Source organism: Macaca thibetana, chromosome 12 (assembly GCF_024542745.1).
Source record: "Macaca thibetana thibetana isolate TM-01 chromosome 12, ASM2454274v1, whole genome shotgun sequence".
NCBI lineage: Eukaryota > Metazoa > Chordata > Mammalia > Primates > Cercopithecidae > Macaca > Macaca thibetana.
In genome coordinates this window covers 2,291,248-2,318,047 of record NC_065589.1, presented here as the reverse complement: position 1 = coordinate 2,318,047, position 26,800 = coordinate 2,291,248, and the positions used below count along the sequence as shown (strand labels likewise).

At 56.0% G+C, this 26,800-nt stretch overlaps 1 protein-coding gene across 20 annotated transcripts in view; it reads right to left on the bottom strand.

Moving 5' to 3' along the window:
- COPS9 (COP9 signalosome subunit 9) overlaps nt 1-26,800 on the bottom strand; it is a 394,021-nt gene that overhangs the window by 195,772 nt on the left and 171,449 nt on the right. The window contains exon 1 of one of the 20 annotated variants that reach the window (XM_050751526.1): nt 25,936-25,939. The exons of 16 other annotated variants lie outside the window; for them this stretch is intronic. The gene's annotated coding sequence lies outside the window, so the exon portion shown is untranslated. Of the gene's footprint in view, nt 1-1,701; nt 1,706-14,732; nt 14,737-18,068; nt 18,073-25,935; nt 25,940-26,800 lie in introns of those variants that run through there. 3 more of the 20 variants (XM_050751505.1, XM_050751511.1, XM_050751497.1) reach the window with 3 other exon arrangements.

Genomic DNA, 26,800 nt, shown 5'->3' with positions numbered 1-26,800 from the left:
TGGTTTGGAGCTGAGGCAGGAAAGAGGCCTGGCCTGCTGCTCTACGGGGTCCACCCGGGAGGAAGGAATGGGAGCAGCTGCTGTCCCCAGGGTGGGGCAGGGGCTGTCAGGACCGGGCTTAGAGCAGAGCGGTCAGAGGACGGTATAATTTGGATGTTTTTCCCCTTCAAAACTCATGTTGAAATGGAATCCCAATCACTGGGGATGGCACTGGTTTGAATCATGGGGGTATATTCCTCCTGAATGGCTTGGACCATCCCCATGGTGATGAGGGAGCTCTCGCTGAGTTCTCCTGAGAGCCGGTCATTTAAAAGTGTGCGGTCATCTCCTCCTGGCCCCAAACTCTCTGGCTCACTCCAGCATTTGCCATGTGACGTCCCTGTTCCCTCTTCGCCTTCTGCCATGATTGGAAGCTTCCTGAGGCCTCCCTAGAAGCCAAGCAGATGCCAGCACCTTGCTTCCTGTGAAGCCTGCAGAACCGTGAGCCAGTCAAATCTCTTTTCTTTATAAATTGCACAGTCTCAGGCATTTTTTATAGCAGCACAAGAATGGCCTAATACAGAGGAGATATAGGAGACCTGGGAGAGGCTGATCCTGAGTTGAGGCAAGTGAGTGGCCTGGCTACACAGCGTGTGTGGATGGCAGGCTGCAGTGGGTACAACAGAGACCCCCAAAATACATGGCCAGGTCTAACTCCTTAAACCTGTGAGTGTGACCTTACTTGGAATAAGGCTCTCTGCAGATATAATTATGGTCAGGGTCTCAAGATGAAATCACTCTGGATTTAGGATGGGACCCAAATCCAATGACTGAGGTCCTTATGAGAGAAAGGAAAGGAGATTTGACGGTCTGACACACACAGGGGAGAAGGCCGCATGAAGATGGAGGCTGAGGTTGGAGTGATGTGGCCACAAGCCCAGGAAGCCAGGGGCTACCAGACACTGGAGGAGGCAGGAAGGATCCTCTTTTGGAGGGTACAAGATTTCCCCACCTCTGAGGCTGAAATATTAGCTAGGCTTCCTTGGGTTAGGGCCCATTTTAGCCCAAGGAAGGAGGAGTAAACTTCCAAGGTGGATTCCACAGACGGGCAATGGGGTCGCTAGCTGAGAAAAAAACATTAAACAGTGAGAGCAGAGGGAAGCCAGAGAAAACAGCACAGCATCACCAGTGAAGCTCAGCCCTGCAGGGGTGCTGGGTTGGGAGTAGCGGGGTGAGTCAGGAGCCCACTCAGCCTCCAAGCTCACTGGCCACTCACCTCAGACCCCAGCTGAAAGTACTGGGCGGGAGGTGCATGTGTGTGCTTCACATGTGTGTGCTTCGCATGTGTGTGCAAGCTGGTGCGTGCAAGCTGGTGCGTACACACCTACGGTCCCCTGAAGAGGCTCCGAATCCCCAACCTACGCCTTAGTGGGAACTGCCCTTACCGATGTTCAGCCATGAAGGGCGGCTCCAGGCCTTCTGTTTTCCCATCTGTAAACTGAAAAAGGGAAGAGCCTCCACCTTCCAGGAGTTTGCAAGGACTAAAAGGCGAGGGAGTGAAGTCGCAGGTGCAGCTGCTGAACGAGCAGAAGATGGGTGTGTCACCACCACATCCTGCTGTGATGGGCCGGTGGCGGCCCATCAGCCCTGGACAGATGGGCAGGCATAGGGTAGGAGGGAGAAAGGAATCCCTTTTCCAACAGGGGACAAGTTCCACACCTCCCCCCCGACCACCTGCACTGTCAGGACCAAGCCTGTGAAGATCAGATGTGCTGGGAAGGATGGCGGAGCCCCCAGGCCAGATGCTGAGTCCTCAGTGGGGCAGGGCCGGACAGCCCTTCCTGCTGGTGGAGACACTGACCTCTGTGCAGGTGTGTGTGAGTGCATGTGCACCAGCTCATGCTGGTCTGATCCTTCTCCTGGAGGGCAGGGCAGTTATTGATGAAGCCAAATTAGACCCTACTTCCAGGATGACAGGGGTGGGGCAGAGAGCAGCCCCTGAGGGGGACGCATCAAACCTGTTTGTGCCTTCAGCCCCTCTGCCACTTCTCACAGGTTGCCTTGGCACAGGTAGAGGCAGCTGCCTTGGTCAGAGTGTGTGTCCATGCACCCATGCACACCCTCCTGGTCTCCCCTGTGTGCAGGAGGGGCCTCCATCTGTTCAGCAGTGACTGGCTGTCTCAAGAGTCAGTGTCTGGCAGTGAACAGGGAAGGGCCTGGTCACTGGCACCCACACTCCTGGTCCAGGGTCTTCAGGTTGAGAGCGGCTACCTTCCAACACAGCTGGGAGACTTTGACACTGGCTGCCCCGCCCCTTGTTTCTCCCCTCTGGTCACACAGCTTCCCGTTCCAGGAGCAACAGCAGGTCCTTAATCACCCAGAGCCAGGAGACTGGGGGGCACCCAGTGCCCAGGCAGCATCCACCCACCGGGTCCTGAGTCTGATGAGAGGCCCCCTGCTCAGAAGCCAGGGATGTTGCCATGAGATGCCCCTTCCTGGGCGGGTGCCAGCCCCGCCGTGTGGGGGAGGGGAGCCGCACAGAGCAGGAGCTGGGATGAATGGGGCTCTGTGTGGGACAGCCCTGCGGCAGCAGCAGGGCCTGGCCCCCACCCCCTCCCTGCCTCAAAGGCGAGCGTGGCCTTCCAGTGTCTGCCTGGGATGGAGGAGGCCTTCCCCATGGCCACGGCCAGTGCTGGGATAAGAGAGCGCTACATCTGTCACTTCCTGCCCGAGGCCTCCAGCGACAGGCGCAGTGGGCCTGGGACAGGGGTGCTGGCTCCGGAGGCCCAGAGGAGCCGCTCATGCCCATGGCTGGGTCCGGCTGTCAGGACAGGCCTGACTTGGTGGCACACAGCTTGGAGCCAGGAGGGAGGGGGCCGTCTGTCCCTAGAGCAGGGGCCAAACCCACAGGGCTGGGTCCCCACCACATGCACTGCCCACGTCCACGAGCCCGAGGTGCAGCAGGAAAGGATGCCCCAGGAAGCAGGGCCAGGAGTCCTCGTCTACCTCTAGGCAGGAGACAAGGGGATGCCGGGAGCTGTGGGCCCCAGATTGCCGCTGGAGAGGGGCAGGCAGGCCCAAGGGAGGCCAGTCCTGCATGTCGGGTTTCTCAAATCCCTTGAAGCTGGCTTTGCTCCTCTGAAGGGGACAGGCTAGCCTCGCCGAGCCCTGACATTTCCAAGTCCTCCTGTCTGCGCAGCATGAATCCCTCATAGATTCCAGAGAGGCTCCTGCTGCCCCGGGTGACAGAAACAGAGGCCTGGGGCAGGGCAGGAGCCGCCGGAGCCAGGGCCCCACCCTGCGGAGTGGCTCTTGGGTCTACCCACCTCCCTGGGACACACTGCCACCCTTCTCATTAACCTGCTGTGATTTCTGATTATTAAGACAACTCTGAACATGGTTTAAAATTCCCTGCTGTTCTCACAGAGCTTCCCCAATCCCCTCATCAAAACACAAGCACAAATGGAGACTCCAGGAGTCTCAATTCCCGGTGTCCCGGTCCCTGTCTGGTTCTCGGGGAGGACTGGCCAGAAGCCACCGTTGGGAGAAACCTGGGAGGCAGTAGGGAGGTTCTGCCCCCTGCACTTCTCATCCCAGCCTCAGGCTGTGGACCACCCAGACACAGGGCTTCTGACCCCAGAGGTGGGCCTGCCGGGGAGCCTCTGCTCCACACCCCCTGTGGCAGGTGGCCTTCCAGGAGCCACTTGGGGTTTGCCTGCCAGCCCTGGCTGTTCTCCCTGGCTGGGTTCTGACCCTAGGCCCCGCCCAGGACCTCAGAACTTCCATCTGCTCTCACGTCTGTGTGAGGCCGAGCCCTGGCTAAGCCCCTGGTTCTTCGAGGATCCTAAAGCATCCACTTCACTGAGGGACTCCCAAGGCACTTGGAGAATGTGGAGACCCGGAGCAGAGTCCTGCACTAGGAAAGCAGCTCCTGTCTGGGGACTGTGCAGCCAGAGCCTCTGGCATCTTGGGAAGAGGGACAGGGCGAGTTTTGTCCGCTTTGGTGAAGGGTGCTTGGGAGGAAGCACCCAGGGAGTAGGCGCCGCCTTGCAAAGCCCTTTAGCTAAGTCCTATTTGTACTTTTATTTTCTTCCTTCTGAGGGTCCTCAAATTTAGCTTGAGACCTCTCGAAAGCCAGATCCCAGGAAGATAACTTGAGCCCAGGAGTTCAAAACCAGCCTGGGCAACATAACAAGACTTCATCTCTAAAAATTAATTAACTAATTAATTAATTAAAGCAAGTTTTAAAACCCAGATCCACCCCTGCCTTTCACACCCTTCAAGGGGTTTCTCCCTTAAGACCTCCCAGATCACCAGGACAAAAGGAGAATATTACCCAGGACTCTGAGTGTTGCAAGAAACTGCAAACACACCTGCAACTTATGGAAGCACGCAAGAAATGCTGACCTTGTAGCTGAAAATTCCAAAAGGACGTTAAGCTTCAGGCATGGGTTGTACAGGGCCTTTCTTGACTTCTCAGGCATACGTTCTGCTCTGTTCCTGACTCTGTAACAGCGTCATCTTTGGGTTGGCTTCCTGTGGACTTGAGACTAGCCCTCAGGTCTTGACCCCAACCCATCCAAAGCTACACTGTCCAATAGGGCGGCCATTGGCTTCATGTGACTCTTGGGCACTGGAAATGTGTGTCGTGTAAATTGAGAAGAGCTGGAAGTTAAATGCACAACTGATTTAGAAGACAGTGTTGGAAAAAAAAATAGCGTAGGCCAGGTGCAGTGGCTCATGCCTGGAGTCCCAGCACTTTGGGAGGCCACGGCTGGTGGATCACCTGAGGTCAGGAGTTCAAGACCAGCATGGCCTACACAGTGAAACCCCATCTCTACTAAAAATATGAAAATTAGGCAGGCATGGTGGTGCATGCCTGTAATCCCAGCTACTTGGAAGGCTGAGAAGGGAGGCAGGAGAATCACTTGAACCCAGGAGGTGGAGGTTGCAGTGAGCCAAGATCACTCCATTGCACTCCAACCTGGGCAACAAGAGCAAAATTCCATCTCAAAAAAAAAAAAAGTGTAAAGCTTTTTAGTAGTAATTTTTTAATTGACGATACGTTGAAATCATAATATTTTGGGTATATTCAGTTAAATAAAATATTAAAATTAATTTTGTTTTTACTTGTTTTAATATGAATACTTGAAAATTATACATATGGCTTCCATTATGTTTCTATTGGGCAGCACTGGTCTCAGTCAAGAGAAAGAGGGTTCCTCTCCTCCAATCATAAACACGGGTCATGCACTGAAAAGTCCAACCTCAACCACTTAGACTGTGGCTGAGGGAATTTTGTGATGTAATTGGTTTAGGCCTTTGTTGCCCATCCCTGACCCAATTACTGTGTCAGAGACTAGAAGAGTATGTGGAGTGGCCTTCACCAATCAGAGCACACATCTGGAATGGGAAGTGGGTTGTCCCTGCCCACCTTCCATGATGTATCAGATGAGGCCAAGTGTGGAACCCTGAAATGGACAGGGAGGTGTGGTAGATTCAAGGTACCTGCAAATTATCTGACTCTCTTCCTCTTGAGAGTTGGGTCTCAGTGCCCTGCCATTGAGTCTGAGCTGGCCTTAGTGACCTGTCTGATCAATAGAATGAAGCAGAAGAGATGACCTGGGACTCCCAAGCCTAGGCCATGAGAAGTCTTGCAGCTTCTACCCAGGACACCAAGAACACCCATGCTTGGAGCCCACCAACCCTGAGACCACCATGCTTGGGAGGCCACACGTAGGTACTTGGCCAAGAAACCCAGGGGAGTCCAGCCATGCAGGTAATCCCCCCAAGGCACCATACATGGGATTGGAGCCATCTTGCCCACACAGCCCACCTGGGCTTTCAGATGGCTGCCGGCCTAGCTGCTGCCTGATCACAACACAATGAGAAGATCCCCAAGACAGAACTTCTGAGCTGAGTCTGATTGACTCACAGAACCCCCAGCGATAATAAATTGTTACTTTAAGCAACTAAATATTATAGAATTTGGGGCCAGAAGTAAGATACAGCCATAATCATAGCCATGGGGAATGGGCTTTGAACTGGGTGGCAAATAGAAGTTGAGAGAGCCCAGGGAAGACTTCCGGCGGAAGCCGGGAGGAGAAGGAGGAAATTGTGATTATAGGTTAGAAAAACTAAGGATCTTGTTATGCAGAAAAGTTTGGCAACACTGACCCCCATTGTAATGTAGAAAATAGAAAATAAACTTAATGAATTACTTGATTTGATTGAGGGCATTTCCAGGAAGAGTATTGAATATTCCAACTAGCTTCTTTTAGCTACATAGTATAAGATAGAGAAGAGCTAAAATCAAAATATTCCATTTTCAGTAAATTCAGAAAAAAAAAAATATTTTAAATAACTGAATTTGCTGGATTTAGAATTAAGTTTCTTCTTCATTCCCAGGACCTTCAGATGGCAAATGCTCTCAAAATAAAAAATATAATCTTCAGAGTAAAGAATATCTAATGGATATGGCTACAAGACCCTGCATTGAGACTTCCGAAGATGTAAGAGTTGGACTCATAGACTCTCTCAGTAGGAAAAAAAAGGTAATGGGGGGCTTCCAAGAATCTTAGGGCATGTGAAACAGCAACCTGACGCCCAGGCCACCAGAGAGAGGCCTGTATTGGACAGAATTGTGAGGGTAGTTTTTGCCTGATGATGCGAATCCCAGAAAGATTCATAAGAAGTCCTCCTAGGAAGTACAAAGAGATTTACTCTCCAGAAGCTATGTCCATTTAAGGATACGGTAGCCTCCTGGTCCGTGGAGGAATACGTTCCAAGACCGCCAGTGGATGCCTGAAACTGTGGGGAATGTAAAACTCAGTTGCTGTTGATCAGAGCATGACTTTGCTCATGTCTTTCACCCACACATTCGATGCTTTTTCCATCTTAACTAAGCACCTATCACACACTGTGGCTATACCTGTATCACGCAGTTTGAGATGTGAAAACAAAACTGTACAAATTTCTTTTTTCTGCTTCACAATATTCTAGATAAGAGATTTGCTTTTACTGTAGGTCTTAGCAACCTTAGCCTACAATATTTTTTTCTTTTCTCATTACTTTGAGAACTTCCATCTTTCCCTTAAAGGAAGCACTTTATGGCTTCTCTTTGGCATGTCAGAATTGCCAGCATCGCCACCATGGTGCTTTGGGGCCGTTATTAAGTCAAACAAGGATTCCTGGAAGCCAAGTACTAGGATGCCCGAGAATCCGTCTGAAAACCTAGAAGGCTGCTGAGTGACTAATGGGCAGGGAGCATCTGCAGCGTGGATCCTCTAGACAAGGGAGTGATTCACATCCCAGTCAGGACGGAGTGGAAAGGCTAGAGATTCCACCACACTACCCAGAACGACCTGTGTTAAAACAGGAATTGTTTATTTCCAGAGTTTTCCATTTACTGTTTTCAGACCGTGATGGACCATGGGTAAGAGAAAGCAGGCTGCTCCACTGTGAAGGTGGGATGACTTGGAGGGTGGGACCAGGAACCCAGCAGTTTGAACTGAGCACCACAGAATCATTCTTGGGGAGCAGCAGGACATGGCCCTAATCAGAGACTCTGGATTTCAGAATTGCTATGGACCAGTGGCTGCTATGGGCCTCCCAATTCTCTCTTGTTGGCCAGGGTCATTGATCACAGTTTTCCCTCGCCTGTGTCACCAGTGCATATCAGGTGCACGAGTCTTCAGATTGAGGGAATCATACTCAAAAAACTCCCCGTGAAGCTGGTGGCGTGCTGAAGAGCCTCGTCTGCACCTGGACTTGATTTCTGTGACAAGATCCTGGGCCTGAGAGTCTTTCTGAGCCTACTCTGGCTTGGGAGGCTGCCTGGTTAAAAAAAAAAAAAATACTCTGGACCTCAAGCCTAAGCTTGATGCCATAATGGGATGAGACTTTGGGCATCTTGGCAGGAAGGGGGAATGGCACTGCATATGGTGAGAATGTAAATAATTTGTGCCAGGGGTGGACTGTGGCAGTTTAAGGATGGCCAGGAACACTTTGAGACTCCTCCTATCAAGAGACAGCGGCTTAGACCCCTTGAATCCAGACTGGCCTTCAGGGATTATTTGACCACCCACGGTTCTACTTTCTGCCTTCTGATTCCAGGGACCTCAGATAAGTGGAATCACACAGTGTCTGTCCTTTGGGAACTGGCTGTGTCAGAATCAGGGTGTGGGCAGGGCTGGTTCCTCCTGGGGGCTGTGGGGACGATCTGTCTCTGCCTCTGACAGTTTTGCGGCACCCGTTAGCGGTCCTCGCCTTGTGACACCTCCTCTGGGCTCTGACTCCTCATTACATGGCCACTTCCCATGTGTCTCCATGTCCCCTCTTCTACTTACACGGTCACCAGTTATTGGATCCAGGGACCGCCCTACACCCACAGTGATCTCATCTTATGATCCTTGCCTTATCATGTCTGCAAAGACCCTGTTTCCAGGTAAGGTCCCATTCTGAGGTGCCATGTGGACGTGAATCTGGGGGATACCTCACCTTGCTACGAGCACCCACCATGCCCCACCCTTCCTTCTTCTGTTAACGCCCCCATGTGGGAAGATCGGCACCATCCACCCCACTTTACAGATGGAGAAGTCAGGGGCAGGGAGGTGGGGGGACCTGCCCGGGTCACTCCACAAGCAAGTGACTGAGCCAAGCACAGAGCCCCGGCAGCCAGGGCATGCAGTCCCAGTGCTTCCCAGCTTCCACGGCGTTGGCTGGGCTCTGCTGGTTACCCCGAGTGCCACTTCATGCTGGGCCCGACTGCCCATGCCACAGCTGGATACCCCACGAAGCCCAGGCTCTTGGCCACTCACCCAAGTCCAGAGCAGGACTGGGTGGTCCCTGCTTCTGGGCACAGGAAAAAGGACTCAGATTCAGACGGCCCAAGGTCATCTCTGCCCCTCTTCTTCACTGCCACCTCCTCCCTCCTGTCTTCATCCTCTCTGGGCACTCACAAGCTCAAGGAGTATGTGTGGTATACACATGAGATGTGCACACACACATCACACTGCACAGACCCCACAGGTCCCACGCACATGCTGCATACACACCATACCCTGCAACCCACAGTCCTGAACATGCCCCACACACAGGTCCCAGGTAACCCCCCACAGCCCCCACAGCCCTGCACACACAGGCTCCCACACACACAGACCCCACACACACCCTTGCACACACAGGCCCTGCACACACAGGCTCCCCACACACAGACCCCACACACGCCCTGAACACAGACACCCTACACACACAGACCCTGCATACACAGACCCCACACACACGCCCTGCACACACAGGTTCCCACACACAGACCCCACACACGCCCTGCACACACAGGCCCTGCACACACAGGTTCCCACACACAGACCCCACACACGCCCTGCACACACAGACCCCATACACACTCTGCTTGCACACCCTCTCTGCAGCCCCCACAACACCCCTGCATCCACAGTTTCCCACCCCGGCCTTGATGGGGAAGCTCCCAGCAGAGGGTGTCCAGAGGGGCAGTGAGTAATGGACCCACCCTCTCTCCCAGATTACCTGAGGCTGCCCAAATCTGAGTTCATTTTCCCGCATCCAGAACCAGAGCCCCCGCCGCCAGCCCTCCTGGGGATTCAGGTGAGTGGCCCAGAGCCTGGCTGGGCTCCACGGGGTGTCCAGCTGCAGCACGGCAGTCAGGTCCGCCATGAAGTGACACTTGGGGCAACCCGCAGAGCCCAGCCAAAGAAAGCACCTGTTTCAGTGAGAAGCGAGTATGGTGGTTCTGCCGGGAAAGAGGCCCTCCTGGGTGTGCACAGCGGAGGAGCTCACTGAAAAATTCAGGGGTGATTTCAGTGCTAAACTAACCTGGGCTGTCTCCCACCCTCAGTGCCCCTCACCAGTCAGGAAAACAGGGCAGACGCCCAAAGGGCTGGAAAGGGGGAGACCCCTGCCCCTCAGAGAAAGACTTTGCACAACCCAGAGCTAAAGGGACCAGCCCAGCCCAGGCAGTCACTCTCAGGTCGCGCTCTGCAGAGGAAGACCCCCAGAGGGCATGGGAAGCTCCGGAGGCCAGGAGCAGGGGACACTCAGGAAATAAGGTCCTGCCCTGGGACCCCCAGTGGGTTCAGGCCCCAAGGAAGCTTCCTTCTGGTCTGCAGTGCAGCAAGGGTAGAGGGGCAGTGGGGAAGGGGACAAGTGCTTAGTGACCTCACCATCCCCGAGTCACCTGATGGGAACGGCCCCAGGAGGGAAACGTGCTGAGCCACAGCTTCCCGGACCCTCAGTTCTGTATCCCAGCCTCTCCCTCCTGAGCCACGGCTTCCCGGACCCTCAGTTCTGTATCCCAGCCTCTCCCTCCTGAGCCACGGCTTCCCGGACCCTCAGTTCTGTATCCCAGCCTCTCCCTCCTGAGCCACGGCTTCCCGGACCCTCAGTTCTGTATCCCAGACTCTCCCTCCTGAGCCACGGCTTCCCGGACCCTCAGTTCTGCATCCCAGCCTCTCCCTCCTGAGCCACGGCTTCCCGGACCCCTCAGTTCTGCATCCCAGCCTCTCCCTCCTGAGCCACGGCTTCCCGGACCCTCAGTTCTGTATCCCAGACTCTCCCTCCTGAGCCACGGCTTCCCGGACCCTCAGTTCTGCATCCCAGCCTCTCCCTCCTGAGCCACGGCTTCCCGGACCCTCAGTTCTGCATCCCAGCCTCTCCCTCCTGAGCCACGGCTTCCCGGACCCCTCAGTTCTGCATCCCAGCCTCTCCCTCCTGGGCCACGGCTTCCCGGACCCTCAGTTCTGTATCCCAGCCTCTCCCTCCTGGGCCACGGCTTCCCGGACCCTCAGTTCTGCATCCCAGCCTCTCCCTCCTGAGCCACGGCTTCCCGGACCCTCAGTTCTGTATCCCAGCCTCTCCCTCCTGAGCCACGGCTTCCCGGACCCTCAGTTCTGTATCCCAGACTCTCCCTCCTGAGCCACGGCTTCCCGGACCCTCAGTTCTGTATCCCAGACTCTCCCTCCTGAGCCACGGCTTCCCGGACCCTCAGTTCTGTATCCCAGCCTCTCCCTTCTGAGCCACGGCTTCCTGGACCCCTCAGTTCTGCATCCCAGCCTCTCCCTCCAGACTCTAGCCAAGCTCACAGCTGTTCAAGGACATGAAGAAAAGGGGTGAACTTACCTGAACCCCTAAAACCCGGAGTCCTCAGGAGGCCCCAGCAGGCAGGGTTTGCCAAGGCCCACAGGACCTCCTGCTCTGGACACTTGACTGGGGCTCCTGGAGCGAGGACTTTTGTGTTCTCCTGTCTGTTTTCCTTCCCAGTGACCAGATGGTTGACAAGATGACTGAGGTGCCCAGGGGTCCTTGGGGAGGCCCCTCTTACTTCGGGACAGCCGGTGCTCAGCACCCACCTGGCCAGGGGCCATGTCACTCAGCAGCCATGGACCAAGGTTCCCGCCCCCTCTGAGCCAGCTCAGTGGTCGGTGTGTGCCGAGGGCTGAATGCAGGATCTCCAGCCTGACCCTTCTATACAGAGAGGGCTCCTCCCACAGGGATTCTAGAACCTTCCTCTGTGGGCACAACTTATGGCTGCCACCTGCCCTGGATGGAAGAGGCATCCAGGGGCCCTGATAGCCTCCTCCTGGAGCTCTCAGCTCAGGACCCTCCAAGAAGGATTGAGGACCCTGAGGGCAGTGGAGGAGTGGGCTAGACGGATGATCCCAGAGCCTCACCACACATGGTCACTGGTCCAGCCATCACAGGACCCAGAGAGGCCACCAAGGATATCCTAATGTGTGGAGAATATGCAAACAGCAAGAGAAAAGCATTTTCTCTCATAAGGAGGCCCTTCCCCCAACACCCAGGAGGCTGCACAGGGGAGCAGACGGCTCCCAGTCAGGAGGGTAAGTCCCCAGCTTCTGACCGTGCTGTCTCAGCTGGCCAGCTGCACAGCCTTCAGAGGGTCACCTGACAGCCACAGTCGGGCTTTGCTCCCTTGTGAAACAGAAACCACAATGCCAGCATCACAGGTTTGCAGCCAGGGCTACAGAGCAGAGTGTGACACCATGTTCACCCGCAGGACCACTCAACAGCCAAAGGTGGACACGACCCAGTCCCGAGTGGACGAACGGATCAGGTAACTGTGCCATGTGCATACAGCGGCATATCACCCAGCCCTAAAAAAGAAAGGAAATGCTGACGCACGCTACAACACAGATGAACCTTGAGCATGTCACACTTGTCGACACAAGCCAGTCCCCAAAGGACAGATACTGCGTGACTCCACTTATCTGAGGTCCCTAGAATTAGAAGGCAGAAAGAACAGTGGGTGCCAGGGCCATGGGGAGGAAGTGAATGTTTAATAGGGACACAGTCTCAGTTTGGCAGGATGAAAAGGATCCTGGAGCTGGATGCTGGTGAAGGCTGAAGGACGCTGTGAATGTACTGAACGCCATGGAACTGGACTCATAAAAAGGGTTGAGATGATACATTTGATACTATGGATGTTTTATCATCATTAAAATATATACATTTTCCGTGTGTGTGTGCATGTGTGTGCGTGCATGTGCGTGTGTGTGCATGTGTTTGTGTGTGCATGTGTGTGCACATGTGTGCATGGTGTGCGTGTGTGTGCATGCATGTGTGTGCATGTGTGTGCGTGTGCGTGTGTGTGCGTGTGTGTGTGCGTGTGTGTGTGTGTGCACGTGTGTGCGCGTGTGTGTGTGCGTGTGTGTGTGTGCACGTGTGTGTGCATGTGTGAGAGTGAACTTTGCTGTGCACATGCAAATGTGCAGCTGCAGCTGCTTCACTGAAAGGCCGGGACCCACGGAGAGAGCAGTCAGGAAGTAACCTTGTGTCCCCTGGCCTCCTGCCCACACCTGCCCTCCAGGGTCTCTTCTGCTTCTGGACAACAGGATTAGGCAAAGCCAGGACCGGTCTGGCAGCAGCGGTTTTCACAAACTCTCCTTTCCGGATGTCACGAAGTCTGTCCGGTGGGAATCGGACCTACCTGGTGCCCAGGGGTGCTTCTCTTCCCCTGGCTAGAGCCCCATGCCATGGGGTGGCCCCTGGGGTCCTCCAGCGGTGGCAGGCAGACCTCCTGGGTGGGTTTTTCAGATGGCCCCAGTCTGGTCACCTCTGGGCTGTGTTCTTGCCCAAGGGAAAATGCGAACATCCGTGTCCTGCCACTCGGAAGTGCCTTTGGCTCCTAGGAACAGATTCATGCCCCATCTGCCAGCTCAGACAGGCAGAGATGCCGCAGACTGGGGGGCTGCACAGGTATGGACACGGCGCGAAGCTCTCTCTCGGACTCCCGGTGAGCCCACCTGACCCAGTGGGCAGCAATTCTTCCGACACACACTTCTTCCTGCCTGTCCTCTAGCCGGCAGCAGGCTGGAGGCTGGTGACGGTGAAAGGAGAGAAGCCACCTCTACCCCCAGCATGCCCTGCGGGTGTGGGGCCCCTTTCCTCCGAGTGGCTTAGTGTCCACCGCGTCACCAGCTCTGGGCTTTGGCATAACTTCAAACATCAAGGGTGGCCAGGATGGGGCAGGAGCCTGGAGTCCCCGAGGGCAGCAGCTTCGGGGCACCGCGGGGCCTGGGACAGTGCCCGCATGCAGTGGCCCTGACTCAGCACTGTTTTAATGAGCAGTTTGAGGATCAGGAGTTCACATAGGACTGAGGTACCTTCATCACACCCACAGCTGCAGTCAGAACCAAGGTTGGCAGAATCGCAGCCACCATAACCCACACAGATGTGCACATCTTTGTCCCCAGACCTGGAAATGCGTGACCTCATGTGGCAAAAGGCACTTTTCGGACAGGTTAATTTGAGGATCTTGGGATGGAAGGTTATCCAGGATTATCTGAGTGGGCCCAATGTCATCAAGGAGTCCTCGAGAGGGGAAGAGAGAGACAGGCTATGAAGACAATGGACTCAGAGAGGGTGCTGGGAGAGGCAGCGTGGCTGGCGTTGAAGATGGAGGAGGGGCCCTGAGCCAAGGAATGCAGGTGGCCCTAGAAGCTGGGAAAGGCCAGGACAGGGATTCTCCCCTGAGAGGAGCCAGCCCTGCAGGTACCTTGATGCCTGCAGTCCTGCTCCCAGAGGTGTGAGAGAGGACACTTGTGCTGTTTCAAGCCCATCAGGCTGTGACCATCTGTGGCAACGGCAATGGAGAACCCAGGCAGTGGTGCGGATTCATGCAGGTCACCCAAAAGTGCAGCAGCGCCCGGCAGAAGCCACGCAGGCGACTGTCTGTGTAACCCTGCTGCAGAGGGAGCCACACAGTACCTGGGTGACTGCATCGCACACGAGTACGCAAACAGGGCCGGCCAGCACCAGGTCCAGGCGCATGCGTCCACATCCAGCGTCCTCACGCGTCCCCAGGGCTGACACATTTGTTTTGAATTACTCTGGTAAGAAGGTGGGGGCTGTGGCATATTAATAGCAGCTCCCAATAGAGCCCATTTTAGCTAATACAACCACACTGGAAAAACTGAGCTGCAGTAGCACCGGGCAGGCTTGCAGTAATCGTCTGACAGGCGTAAACCCCATTCACCCGTCTGCAGACAGGCCTTGTCATCGCAAGCCACCATTTGGAAGACGTTATGTCAAGCGCCTCTCATTGACGATCATGTGCAAATGGTTTGCATCTTGTTAAAATCCAATCCTGGTTTGGATTTCTTTCTGCAACGCCCTTGATGAAGACAAGCTACGTCTGTTTTGTGTCGGCTGCTGTCTCTCTCCCCAAAATCCGCTCCTTCTGCACCGAGCAGCATTTTCCCCCCAGTCGTCGGCCGCTCGTTTGTGGGCTGGGTACATGAGGATCCCTGACTGCGCTGGGGAGCCGGCGGTGGGAGCCCACCCGGACAGGAACCGGGGGCCGCCCCCAAGCAGGAGGCCGCGATCAAAGGGGCACACATCTTCCCTGTGGTCTTAGGTAGCGAATCAGCTCTCGGAAGCCTCTGCTGCAGAGGAGCCTCTGTTCCTTTGAAGTGTCAAGATGAGACGGCGCCCAGAGGATTTGTGTCAAAATGTGATCTAAGGAGATGTCACTCCTCGTGTCTCCAGTCAACACGTGGCTTTGTGGTGGTTAAATTCAGAAGACCCTTATCACAGATAGAAGGCCTGCTTGGGGGGATTAGTAATCAGGCACACTTGGCCCTTTTGAAAAGCCTCTTTCTTCACGGGGAGTCTCTTCCCCTTTGCTTGTATAAGCCTTTAAGAAGGGTATGCAAATAGCCGGAAGACTGGTTCCCAGGTGACCGGGGGGCACCAGCTGGCACCCTGAGAGATGACTGTGGGTGGGGCCTCCTGAGGGCTGGCAGCAGAAACACCACCCTTACGATAAATGCTGGGCCCCATGGCATTGTGAAGTAGTGGGTCTGCTGGCAAGGGAGGCATGTGAGCAAGGCTGGGTACCCACATGGCTCCTGCAGAGAGGGGGCTGTAGATGGTGTGGGCGGTGGCTGGAGGTCCTCAGCCCATCTGCGTTGGCTGATGTGTGCTGCCCTGTCCCTGGCCGTGAGCCGGAGGTTGCCTTCCCAACTCTCAGCACCAAAAGGCATCATTGCATTGAAAACAAGTGGTCCGTGGCTGAGAGCCATCCGTGCGTATCTTCCTTTTGGGTCTGTGCCACCATCCTGCCTAATGTTGCAAATGGATGGCACAGATATTTAACCAGGTCACTGCAATCTCTACATCCTCATTCAGTGAGCTTCCAACTCAGAAGGCCTCCCTGATTTCAGAAATAACTGAGAACTGTAAATGTCTGTCGTTTAAACCAAATACATGTCTTTGCTTTATAAAAGCCTAAATAATTTGTGACCATTTTCTTCGTTATCTCCAATCCAGGGTTTTATTTTGTTTTTGTTTTGCTTTCGTTAGCTTATCAGTCCGTTTTCATGCTGCTGATAAAGACATACCCGAGACTGGGAAGAAAAAGAGGTTTAATTGGATTTAGAGTTCCACATGGCTGAGGAGGCCTCAGAATTATGGCGGGAGGTGAAAGGCACTTCTTACATGGTGGCGGCAAGAGAAAAGGAGGAAGAAGCAAAAGTGGAAACCCATGATAAACCCATCAGATTTCATGAGACTTACTCATTATCAGGAGAATAGCACAGGAAAGACCAGCCCCCATGATTCAATTACCTCCCACTGGGTCCCTCCTACAACACGTGGGAATTATGGGAGTACAGTTCAAGATGAGATTTGGAGGGGGCACAGCCAAACCATACCAATTAGTCAAAGGACCCGGACAGAGGTTTTCAGCCAGTCACCACTGAAACCCCACGGGTCTCCACGAGAGCTGCAGGGACCCATAATATGGGAACCACATGCCCCTATGGTGCCTATTGGGTCTGCAGCCCTGGGCTCATACACGCACATGCAGGAGCGCCTGCACACACCTGGAAGATGAAGAAGAGACGGAGGGCCAGGAGGGGCCCCTGCTTTGATTTGCCCAGTGTGAGGCTGTACCAGAACTGGCCTCCAGCTCTGGGTTTGGGGTGCACTGGCCTCATGAGGGGTGCCCTGGAGGCCCCAGCAAAGAGAGCAGTGCTTTCCCAAGCAGCTGCAGACAGGACAGGGAATGAGAATCCCAGCATCCACTTCTGGGTGGCAGCCAGCACTCTGCCCAGGGTCCGTCTGGCACCCTCAGGCCTGATGAACACCAAGGTCCTCTCCACTCAGGTGGCCCCAGGATAGCAGATGTCTCGGAGCACGGGCCTTGGTCTCAGGCACACCCACACCAAGGCCCCAGCTGCCAGACCATGAGCAGAGTGGCCTTAGGGAGCCACTTGGTGGTCACCAGCCCCAGGTTCTCCAAGTGTAGACAGGGGCTGTGGATTCCCCACTCTCAGGGATGTTCAGAGGTGATGTGTGGAGGACAGGGCACGGGGTCTGAATGGGACACTCATCTCCGGCAGATGTGAGCTGTCAGCAGTGACGCCCAGCACCCCTCCCTCCCTCCCACATGCAACTCAAACAGGGTTTCCACCTGCACCCTCCTTTGAGTGTGGGTTGGACTGCAGCCCAGAGGCTGAGGGACTGCTGGGCAAGAAACTACATGTAAGGCAGAAAGGGCCAGTCTGGAGCAGAGCCAGCCTCCAGTGCTGGTCCTTCCAGCCCCGTCCTGCAGATGTGCTGACTGAGACAGGTGCCTGTCCCAGGGATAGACTGGCCCAGGTGAAGTCTCTGAATGGTGCTGGGGGCAGATCTGGATGGCAAAGAGGAACACAGAGAGCAGAGATTCATCCCCGGCATGGCCCTGTCCTCCTCATTGCCTGAAACTCCTCAAGGAACCACTATGGTTGTCTCAATCCCAGATCAAAAGCCCAGCATTCATACGGGGCTGCGTGAGCTGAGATCTCCTCCTCTGCTGCACCGTGGTCAGCGGCAGCCCCAGAAGAGCAGCTCTCCTAGGGCTCCCGCCCAGCCTGAGGCCGCCTTGGCCCCACTGCACATCCTGGCCACTTGGGCCTCGGTCTGCCAGGTCAGCCCCGCCACACACTGCATGGTGCTGTGAGTACCCCATACCTCCTGGCAGCCCCAAGCACTGTCTTCCTTCTTCCCAGGGTCCTGAGAGGCCTTGGCACGGGGCAGAGGTCACATGGGGACTCTCTTGCATCACTGAGCTCTGCAGATAGGAATCCCCACCCCGAGGCTTTTGAGAGTGGAGAGAGCTGCTGGAAACCCCAGGACAGCTGAGTTCAGGTGGGAGAGGGGCTATGACTTGGCTGAGTCCAGACTTGGCCTCTCACACCCCTGGCTGCACCTGCTAAGGATGAGTCCATCATCCAAGCCACCATACCAGATTGAAAGGCATTTGGGACTGAGAGACCAGAACTTTCCATGCTGATTCAGAGGTCAAAGGTGAGACAATCTGGAAGAACTGAGAGGGAGCCAGCAGCTGGTTTGGCACCAGGTATTGAGAAGCGATGCCAAAAAATGTCCGTGGACCTACTTTTGAATTCAGTAAAACATGGCAGAACATTCCGGAGGCTTCCCTTGCCAGGGTGGCAGGCTCACTTTGAGAGAGGGCAATACGTGACTGGGCAGACCCAATGGCTCTGTCCCTTCCTCAACCTCAGAGGCCAGCTGCAGGGAGGCCATGACTGCCCCATATCCCCATGGCTGGGGCCGCCTGCCCGGCCAAGACCCCAATCACTCTTCCCCCAGGAGAGAGCAGGCATCACATCCAGGGAGGCCCTCCAGCCCAGAGGGCTATGCACACGCCACAGGTCCCCAGAGTGGCTGCAACCTCGAGGCCTTGTGCTCCCAGTCAGCCCTGCCTCCCCGGGCCTCAGCTCACCCTCAAGCGGAGTGGCAGTGGCCACGGAACAGTGTCAAAGGCACCGGTGCTTCCTTCCTACACACCTACTATGTACCTGTCAGATCCCCATGAGTTCTGCAGAGATGAGCCCAGGAATTTACACCTCATGGCTGCCAGGGCAGGCAATGCTGCTCCACAGCTCAGCCCCAGGGATACCACAGAAACCAGGAGGCTGACGTGAGAGCCAGAGTAAGCCTGAACACCCAGGGACAGCGAGACCAGCTATGCTTGGCTGGGCAGGGTGGGGAGTGAGGGAGGCCTGAGACAAAGCTGCCGCCCCACAGGAACAGAGATAGCAAGAGGCCCTGGGACAGGACGGCCCAGGCCCAGGGGGTGACTCCCGCCAGCCCCCGACCCAGCACATTTCTCTCAACAGGTTCCCAGCGGGACTCCCAGCCATACCCCATCCGGGTACCCATTTCCAGCCTTGGCAGCCACCGTCCTCCTACCGCAGGGGAAAGTACATGGTCTAGCTGCTCCAGCACCACAGTGCAGAGCTGACCCAGGAGGCAGGACAGGCGTCGAATCATCAAAGCGATGGAGAAAGCCCTAGCGATGTGGAGTGAGGGCAAGAACCAGCTAGAAATGCCTGGTGGGGAAAATGCAGTCATTGAGCCCGTGGGCTTGGCAGGTGGGTCTACGAAAGGGGCAACACGCCCGGTGTGGTGGGGCAGGTGGAAGAGTCCCAAGAAGGCGTGCGGCGAGGCAGAGGTGCCAGTCGGAGCAGGTGCGGGAAGGGTGTGAGGTGGGAACTAGAAGCAGAGGCGCCCCAGTGCGGGGCCACAGTCACAGGGACAGAGAGAAAAGCCAAAAGGAGCAAATATTTCCAAAGCAAGTTAATGAGAAAATCTTCCTGTTAAAAGCAGAGATCAGTCCTCCGACAGCAAAGGGCACAGGGAGAGGCAGTCAGGTGGCACACACACCTCCTGGAGACACTCGGGGACCTCCCAGGGTAAGACAGGAATCTGGAGGCACCAGTCCTTCCAAGATAGAGCCTCCCAGTCCCTCCCTGGTCCTGAACACCCTTGCCTGCTTCTTCAGATCCAGATAACTCAGCAGCCAACATCTCTAGGAAGCCCTCCTGAGGCTCCCAAGGAGGGCCGGGGTCAGCTGGGGCTGACCCAGGAGAAAGGAGACAGGACTGGCCCAGGTTTGGGCAGGGTGAAGAGGAGCTGGAGTCCAAGGCTGCAGGTGGTCCTGGGGCCCTCTGGGGTGGTGGCTGGTCGGATAGATTTGAGCTGTGGGGACCTCACAGGAGGGACAGGGCAGGCAGCAGGGAAGGAGAAATGCGTGTCATCTGGGCAATGCCCCCCGCCCCCCCAGGAAGGTCCCAGGCAGCTGCTGCTCTCCTGAGACTCCGCTGACGCAGCTCAGCCTCTTCACTCACTACTCAGTTCACCCTCAGAAGCCTCAGCTGCCTGCTGGGCACGCAGACTCCTCCTCAGTCCCTCCGGGACCCTCCCCACACCACGCCCTGAGGAGGACGGGGTCATAAGCGGCCCCAGCACCAGGAGCGACCCACAGCCCTGCGGAGTCCAGCAACCCCACAGCCACTCGGCCGCCTCTTCCTGGTTCTCTTTGTGGTGCACCCAGTAGGAGGGTGAGAGGGTGGGGGCTTGGCTGACGGATTTATGAGCGACAAGGGGATCACCTGAAGAACAGCCTGTCCACTGCATGTCTCCCTCATGCCACAAGGACCAGCCAAGCCCAGGGACACTCCTGCCTCTCACCCTCAAGGGACAGGATCTCATCCCTCTGGCCATGAGCAGGGGTGACGCCCAGATCCTGGCGCCCAAGAGTTCTCTGATCCCCCAATGGAGTGATGCTTCCTCAGGCAGGGCTGACTCCCTTGGGCAGGGCTGACCCCCTTGGATGGGGCTGACCCCTTAGGGCAGAGCTGACCCCCTAGGGCAGGGTTGAGCCTCCTTGAGCAGCGATGAACCCCTAGGGTAGGGCTGACCCCCTTGGATGGGGCTGACCCCTTAGGGCAAGACTGACCCGCCCCAGGGCTGAACTCAGGGCAAGGCTGAGTTCCCTCAGGCAGCACTGACTCCCTTGGACAGGCCTGACTCCATGTTGGGCAAGACTAAACCCCTAGTCTTTCTCTCATTACCAAATCCAAGGGTAGGGTGGGGCAGGGAGAGCCCTAGGCTCAGGGCTGTGAGTCTCAGTGGACTGAGGATTAGAAACAGAGAACTTCACACCCACCAGCCACCTGCCCTCCCCTCCGGGCCTGGCACAGGGGACAGGGACGTGGGTCCTTGATGGGACAAGGAGGTGTTCCCTGTCCTCCCCTCCAGGCCTGGTACAGAGGACAGGGACGTGCATCTTTAATGGGGCAAGGAGGTGTCCTCTGCCCTCCCCTCCAGATATGGCACAGGGGACAGGGATGGGGGCCCCTGATGGGACAAGGAGGTGTTCCCTGCCCTCCCCTCTGGACCTGGCACAGGGGACAGGGATGTGGGCCCCTGATGGGACAAGGAGGTGTCCTCTGCCCTCCCCTCCAGATATGGCACAGGGGACAGGGATGGGGGCCCCTGATGGGACAAGGAGGTGTTCCCTGCCCTCCTCTCTGGGCTTGGCACAGGGACGTGGGTCCCTGATGGGACAAGGAGGTGTCCCAGAGTGGCCAGGGCCACACTCACTCCCTGCTCAGGGATCCTGCAGTGAAGTGGGTGCCAGGGCAGTGTTGCCCCCGCCTTTGACACACTCCAGGCTATCCCTGGAGCCTGGGTGCCCTTGAAACCTGGTACCTCCTAGGGTCCCACGGAGAGCCCTGGATCTGTCATACAGGACAAGCGGGAGCCCAGTCAGAGGCTGGGAGCACCCCTCCAGGAGAAGGCCAGGGCGGGGGTCTTCAGCATCTGCCCAGGGCCCTGAGTGTTCACAGGCTTTCCAACCACACAGGAGCAGAGGGATGGGGCCACTCGTTCTTTTACATTCTGATTAGAAAGCGCATAGTGGCTCACAGAGCGGCTGGTGGGGTGCTGGTTCCCCCTTAAACATGTATTGATTTCTAAGACTCCATGTGAGGTCCTGCAACCTAGGCCAAGGGTAACTAAAAGGGGCAGCAAACCACTTCATGCTACTTAGAGATGAATCCTCTCTAGATAGCATGAGGCAGCATCAGATCACAGCTGGCATCCTCCACCACCCCACTTTGGACAGATTTTTCTAAGCCACGAGAACTGGAAGCTAAATACCTAGGCTCAAACCCTCAAAGGAAAGATCTCAGTCTCTTTACAGTATCTCAGGGATGAGGAGAAGACCCACTAGGCTCTCAGTCAAACCCCAGAGGGCCAAAGAAACAGGGAAGGACAGAGGCAGACTGAGTCTCGTCAAAGACACCACTTGACTGGGACTCAACTACATCCCCAGTTGGGTTTATATGATAATCCTCTCACCCTAGTCCCCTCACAGGAAAACACAAAAGATGATGCCATCTGGAGTCTCTATAATTCCTTTATACAGAGAGTTTGGCATAAAGGAGGTAAAGAAGCAGGAAAATGCAAACAATGAGCTAGAAGAAAAAGGTCAATAGAAGTAGACCCACAGATGATTGATTCCAAAGTTGGCATTGGCAGAGAGAAGCACTTCAAAATAAGTGTGATTCACATGTCGGAGAAATGAGAGGAAAAGATAGGCAACGCTGAAAATAGAAAATTACAGCAGAACATTAGAATCTGGGAAAACTAATCAAATAACACTGAAAAACATTGTTTTGGGAATTAAGAACCTATTGGATGTATTTAATAGATGTTTGAACACAGCAGATCACAGAATTATTGCACTTGAATCAGATCAATTGAAAACATCCAAGATGAAGCACAGAGAAAAGAAATCAGCTTTAAAGAAAAGGAAAAGGAAAAGGAAAGCAGAATGCAGCGGAAGAGACGCATGGGACCCGGTAACAGCGCATCCGAAGGCACCCTGCATGGTGGACCAGGCTGTTCTGCTACCAGGCCATGGTGAGACAAACACAGGGCAGTTGTGTAAACACACAGGAACCTTTACATCAGTTTGACAGAATACTTTCATGTCTGCTCAGTCTGGGAATGGGACATAATACACATGTAATTGGAATCTCGGAAAGAGAAGAGAGAGAATGAGGCAGAAGCAATATTGAAAGAGGTGATGGCTGAGAATTTCTTGGAACTGATGAAGACCTCAGCAGGGATTCAGGAAACTCAACAAACTCCAGAAGAATGGAGAAGGGTGGGAGCAGGAAGCAAATGGGCAGGGGAGCCTCTTGGCCTCTGGGCCCCACAGGGCAGTTGTTCAGCAAGCAGCCACGCGTGGGGCTTCTTCCTCCTGCCCGAGCCTCTGCCCACTTCTGAGAGGGGCATTCCAGCGGCTGGTGGGATCTGCAGATCTACGATTAGGATCCCAGCCCTGTCACCAAAAGGGGGGATACCAAAAGGAAGAAGAAACAAACTTTTCCCACAGTTAAGGAAACCCCATTCCAGGCATCAACCCACTCCTGCAGTGACCTGGTGAACTCCACACGCTCAGAGAAACATCACTGACCCCAGAGGCAGCAGACACTGGAGGACAATAGCCTTTGTTGGACAACCCAGATAATCCTGCACAGGCAGGGTGTACACAGCGACACCAGCAGCCGAGAATGTCTGTGGGCAGGCCCAGTGGAGCCGGTGCCAGGAGGCAGAGGGCAGTGAAGATGGAAGGAGGAAGCTGACATCACCATGCATCGAGATGTGGGCCTCGCTGCTGCAAGGGTAGGGCGGGGAGGTCCACAGGTTTAGAAAGTGCTTCCTGTGGGAATCAGCACCCAAGAGATGGATGTGTGTGGGTGTTCACCTGTATGGGTGTCTGTGTGACTGTGTATGTGTGTTCACCTGTGTGTGTGATTGTGTATGTGTATTCATCTGTGTGTGTGACTGTGTGTATTCATCTGTGTGTGTGACTGTGTGTGTGTGTGTGTGTGTTCATTTGTGTGTTCGTCCGTGTGTATGCTGTGTGATATCCTCGGGCCAATCAGGAAAAGTAATCAGGCAAATCTTCCCTTTCTGAAATAATACTATTCATTTACACATTTACACATTCATTTCCTTGTGTGTTGTCTTGACTTCCCCATAAGGAAGTGAGCCCCAAGAGAACAGGCACCTTGGGCATCCTATTCACGGGGTGGCCCCCACCTGGAGGAGCGCCAGGTCATCTCTGCAATGGGCATACATGTGTGGACACCCCCGGAGGGTCACACCTGTGTCCTGACATCCATCCATGTGGTCTGGGACCTGCCGCTCACCTTCCCCGGGGCCTTGTTGCAGAGAGTAACTCGCCCTCGAGGAAGTGCCCTGCGGAGGACAGAAGTTGCTGGAGAGGCCCCTGCAGAGGACAGGAGTTGCTGGAGAAGCCAGACCCTGCGGAGGAGCAGGGGTTTCTGAGAGGTGGGTGCATTGGTGTCTGGATGATGGAAGACAGTTCCAGAGGGTCTCACAACAGACAGGAGGGAGATTAAGAACCCAGGGGGTCCATGAAGGAGCACCCAGAGAGGCTGAGTGTTTGGGTGTTCTTCCTGGAATACGGAAGGAGTCACACAATGCAGGAAGCTTTAACTCTGCCCCCTCCTGCTCTGCAATCCCCTTGAGTTCTCACCCCCACGCTACCGGAGGTTTCCAACCACCTGCCCAGCCCTGGGAAGCCGTGTTGTGCACAGAGAGGCTAGTCAGGACCTGAGGCTGTGTCCGCCCACATCCGCGGGGCGAGGGGGTGTCGTGTGGCAGTGTCAGCTCCCTACCAAGGGTGGCTGTGCCTGTGATGCCCAGAGCCAGCTGCCATGTGATGGTTTAGGCAGGTGAGAGCTGAGCCCGGTGGCTGGAGGCCGAGGTGAGAGCTGAGGGTCTCAGGAATGCACAGGCTACTGGTCCCCAGGGCCGGGGACTGCAGCAGGACGCAAGTCTGGGCTCCTTTAGCTCTAGTGGCAAAGTCACAGGAAACCCTGGACAGCCCAGCTGTGGGTGAGCAGGAGGGCATTTGCCCCCTCAACAGAGTTCAAACAAAATGTTTTCCCAAAAGCCAGTCAGGACTGGAGGCTTGGGGGTTGGGTTGAGTCTAGGAGTGGCACTGCTGCTGCTGCCAGCAACGGGGTCCCACTAAGCCAGGTACATTCCTGCCTCTGGGTATGGGGATAGCAGAGGTAAAGAGCCCCTCAGTGGCCCTGCTCCCCGCCCCCCACCTCCTCCCAGGCCGGGGCACGCATCACAGGTCAAAGACACATCGGGATCAGGAATTAGAAGCATTTAGGGTGCAAAGGGACCCCGGTGTGTCCGGCCCCATCTTTGGCAGATGAGAGGCTCATGGTACAGAGGCAGCACCTTGACCAAGGTCACAGCGGACGCAGGCCACAGAGCCTGGGAGCACGAGCTCCTGGCCCACACAGCGCTCCCATGGCGCTGCCCCCAGCTTCTCTTTCTGTGTAACCTTGGGGCTTAGAAGTAATTGGAAATTGATTTTCTTTTACTTTGTGGTCCTTGGATTCAAAAGGGTATAGTTTCAGGTTATAGCTGGATCTCCCCAGCCAGCCACGTCTCCCCAAGGACAGCAGCTGCACCTCGGACCCATCCCCCACCTGCCTGTCGCCAGCAAAGGGCTGGACGCCCAGCACGTCCTCACCAGCACAGCCACTTGAGTTCCCAAACCCCACGTCCCTCGTGGATGCGTATCGTGGAAAATCTTCCTGTCTGGTTCCCATTGCTTTTAGAAAAGAAACCACAACTATTAGCCGGGAATGTGAAGTCCAGCCCCACCTCTTCCACACCAGCACATCAAATGTAATAATTCAGGCAAACGCCCAGCACCTGGCGGGCAGATGAGAAGGTTTCAGCTCACAGGAGCTCCCGCACCACTGATGCTGCTCCAGCAGTGTCTCCTGCTGCTAGACCGCCCTCCCCCATGTCAAAGCAAAACGTGCGCCCGAGCACTCCACCACGATGCTTCCTAACCCAGATCCTTCCACCTGGAATGCCCCTGCTCTCCATCCTCCACTGGCCTGGCTGAGATTCCGCCATGAAACGGGGACATCACACCAACCACTGCAGGCTGGGCAACCCCTCCCTGCTCGGCTCATGGAACCCTCACGGTACCCCGGAGGTGAGAATACCCCAGGTGCAAAGGGGAAGCGGGCCCAGGACGACTCTCCAAACCTTGCACAGCTGTCAGGTGCGTCCCTGCTCTGCTCGGCCAGCTGTCAAGAGACCTTGCTGATAACCTTGGCTGGACTTGAGTCTCCACCCACAGCCGGCCCGGCCCAGGCTCAGAACCTCCAAGCCCCCAGGCACCCCAAGAGTGCCGTTCCCCTCTGCTGTGTGCAACGTGCTCATGGAGGCCTGGCAGCTGCAGGGGCTGGGAGTACTGGGGCATCACTTCATGGATCCGGAAGACAGAGTAGACATGAAGCTCCCGAGCCAGCCTGTGCCAACTCCCCACCCCCCTTCAGCCACCCCTCTGGGCCCCTCCGCTTGGCTTGCAAAGCAAAGCCAGGAGCCCTGCAGCAAGCTGGCCTGCGGTCGAAACAGAACCACTCACCACTCTCCGGAGGCTCCTAGGCTCGCCAGCCGGGTGGTGGGTAATTGGATAGGACTCGGCAGCCAGTGAGGCTGGAGGAGACGAAGCAGAAATCCCCAGCCCCCACACCCCCCCCTGCACTCCCGCGCCGCTGCCATGAGGCGGAAGGCCAAATCGCACCACGAGCACACCACAGGCGCCCCTCTTTGCGGGGGACCAAAGAGAACCCCATCTACCCTCTGCACCTTCACTACCGAAAGTCAGCCAGGGGCGACTTGCCCTCGCCAGGCCCTTGCCAGGCCCTCCCCAGCCCTCACTACATTCTCCCAGGGACCTGAGCACACCCTATTTGGGAAAACAGGAAAAGAGGAGTCCAGCCCCCTGCAGATGGGCCCTAAGACTCCTGCGCCATGGCCTTTGTCTCCATGCAGGCCTGAGCCCTGGCATCTCTGCTTCCCCACAAGGGAGGCAGTGAGGCTCTGCCCGCCTCGCCTCTGCCCGCCTCGCCTCTGCCCGCCTTGCCTGGTCGGGAGCCCTAACCTGAAGGGAAACTACGTCCTGCCCTGCCCCCTCCTGCTGTGTGCACCCCTGGGGTGGGCCTGGCAGGCCCCTCCTCAGCTCCTGGACGCTACACACGGATGTCTGGGCCGGGTGGAAGTTACAGGGTGACTCTGAAGAAGGCCCCGGGGGCAGCGGCGTCTCTGGGCTCCACCAGCAGGATCTGGGGCACCATCCACAGCCTGACTTTATGGCCACAGGCCCGAAGCCCAGCCTGGCCCGAGCATAAAGGAGGCACTCTCAGCTGTGCTCTGGCTGCTCTGGCTGCTCCACCCTGTGGCTTGGACGCCTTGAGACTACACAGCCTTGGGGCCCGTTTGCTCCCTCCTCAGTGCTGAGCCTCGCAGGGTGGGCGTGGGGGCTGGAGGAGGCCTCCCAGGGCCTTGGCCAAGATTGGGTGAGGTGGCCCTTCCCCGTGGGCACCCACCCCTCCCC